We start from the raw sequence: 2,553 nt of genomic DNA on the forward strand, positions 1-2,553 counted from the left end.
TTCAAAGCTGTGATATAAATACACATCAAAATCTCTGATAAAAGTCTTTATAATTCTTTACAGAGATTGTGACTTGTTTAATGCTGGTGTTCTGGTACCCAAAAGTGGCTAATAAGTCCTATAAGACTGTTTCCCCTCAGTAGAATGAATAGTCATTAGACGCCCTAAGAATGTGGAACATGAAAGAGCCTTGGTAATCTCACACAGGAGGAATTGGAGCCAAGAGTGTTGAAGTGACCTCCTCACACAGGCAGTGAGGGACCACATGGGATGACTTAATTTGTTCAGGCTGCTTTACAAAATACCATAGACTGGATGCCTTATAAACAATAAACGTTTATTTCTCATGGTTCCGGAGACCACGAGATCAGGGCACCCAGCATGATGGGGTGAGGACCCTACTGATTCACAACAGACATCTTCTTGTCACATCTTCAGAGTGTGCACAAGGATAAAGAGAGCTCTGTGGGGCCTCCTCCATAAGGGCACATATCCCACTCATGAGGACTCCACCCTCATGACCTAATCACCCTGAAGGTCCCACCTCCTAATGCCACCATCACCTTGGGCTCTAGGATTCCAACATATGAATTTGGGGAGGACACAGACACTCAGGTCATAGCACGAGACAGAGCCCTGTCTCCTGACACCTAGCCCTGTACGTGTCCACCTCCTCAGATGGCTTCTCCATCTGCTGCTCTTTCTGGCAGCTCATCTGCACCCTCTGCCATCTGTTTACATGCCATGTGCAAACATAACCAGAGTATGCAGCCTTGTAAGCCATCCTGATGAATAAAATTCCAGGGTCAATCCTTTTGTAGTTCATAAGGGTGATGATTGGGTGTTCACGCTGCTGCATGACATGTGCCTCCCCGCAAACCTTTTTACCACACCGGCACATTACCCATCTGACGTGAAAAAAAAAAAATTCCAGGGTCACAGAAAGAACCCTGGATTTGGACACAGAACGCTTAGCTCCAGGAATCAGACAAGTGACCAAATTCAAAGGTTATAGAAGGGTACCTGCACTGCTTATCTCTCAGGAGGAGGAAAAGAGGAAGTTGAGTTCAAAAAGGCAATGAATATTTGTACACCCATGGCTGATTCATGTCAATGTATGGCAAAAACCACTACAATATTGTGAAGTAATTAGCCTCCAGTTAAAATAAATTAATTAATTAAAAAAATGAAGTTCCTTATAAAATGCAAGCTCTGGTAAAAGTATAAATTGTTGCTCTTCCTAATTATCCTTTTAATCTTGTAGTTCCCTAATCCTGCTGCTATACTGTGTGTGACAGTGATCTTTGTTGTTGTTATACCAGCAGCTTCTCAGCTAGTTTTTAGGAAACTGATAAGAGAACAACAGGATCTCTCCCCGTGCTTCCCACATGCTTCAGCTGAGTGATCCTTCTCTTTGTCCAAATAAGATGATTTGCCAAATATTTGATGTAAACCTGGAAGCTCAATGAAAATGCAGCCTGCTTACATGATGGTCTCGCGTTGTGTAAGGACATGCCTACAAAGCAATAACTTTGGGGTAGGTGCCCAATTACCATAACGTATTTGCTAGTGGCCACAAAGGTAAATCCCTTTGCAAAACACAGTAGCAGGCTGTTAATTCCTTAATTTAGTTGCTCATGTGCTTGTAACCTGAGAACTGCTGCTGCTGCTGCTGCTAAGTCGCTTCAGTCATGTCCAACTCTGTGCGACCCCATAGATGGCAGCCCTCCAGGCTCCTCTGTCCCTGGGATTCTCCAGGCAAGAGTGGTGGAGTGGGTGGCCATTGCCTTCTCTGAACCTGAGAACAGTGGTGCTCAAACCCAGAAGCACGGAAGCATCACCGGGGAGCTGGAAAACATGCTCGAGTACCTGGATCCCACCACAGACCAATCAGAATCAAAGTTTCTGCAGGGGAGACCTGGCACTGATACTAAAAACAAAACAACAACAACAAAACATTTCCCCCAGCTGATTCTGATGTATTAATAATTAGGCTTGAAATTCTGAGGATATGTCACAGTTTGGTAGCGCCTTCTGTTGGGCAGCTCTGAGAATGATGGATTTCCCCTTTGTCTCTAGGGTAGGTTGGCGGTCCTGCTCCAGATTTGCAGTTGGGAAGGGCAAACACAGTCAATAACAGCCCCCCAGCCTGAGCAGCATGTGCCTAAGACACGTGACCAGTGCTCTTCTCTGCTTCGTTCACACTGTCAAAAATCTAGATGTTAACAACCCTAGGTCCTCTATCCTACTCACATACTACATATTCCCCTTCTATTCTGTTCCCCTTTTTGTAACACCTATGGCTATTTCAGAGCACTGCTTGTGAAGGATTCCCATAGCTGTATCTGCAGCCCAACCTGCTACTGGAATTCAGACTTAGTTTCCAACTGCTGCCCATGCATCTCCATCCAGCTGACCTTCAAACACCTAAACCAACTTGTCCCAAAATGTAATCATCATACATCATCCCATGAACTTCCCTGCCTGCCCCCGACCCAAAAAAAGAAAAAGCCCAATTCTCCTACTTTCCTCCTTCATCAGCTACCCCAGTGT

General features: G+C 45.0%; 1 non-coding gene across 1 annotated transcript; it reads left to right on the plus strand.

The window, feature by feature from the left end:
* Positions 1–809: 809 nt before the first annotated feature.
* On the plus strand, positions 810–914 carry LOC120869618. Its single transcript, XR_005722587.1, has one exon. It is a non-coding gene; the product is annotated as a small nucleolar RNA U13 (small nucleolar RNA).
* The last annotated feature ends 1,639 nt before the right edge of the window (positions 915–2,553 follow it).

This window comes from Oryx dammah, unplaced genomic scaffold (assembly GCF_014754425.2).
Source record: "Oryx dammah isolate SB20612 unplaced genomic scaffold, SCBI_Odam_1.1 HiC_scaffold_10, whole genome shotgun sequence".
Classification (NCBI taxonomy): Eukaryota; Metazoa; Chordata; class Mammalia; order Artiodactyla; family Bovidae; genus Oryx; species Oryx dammah.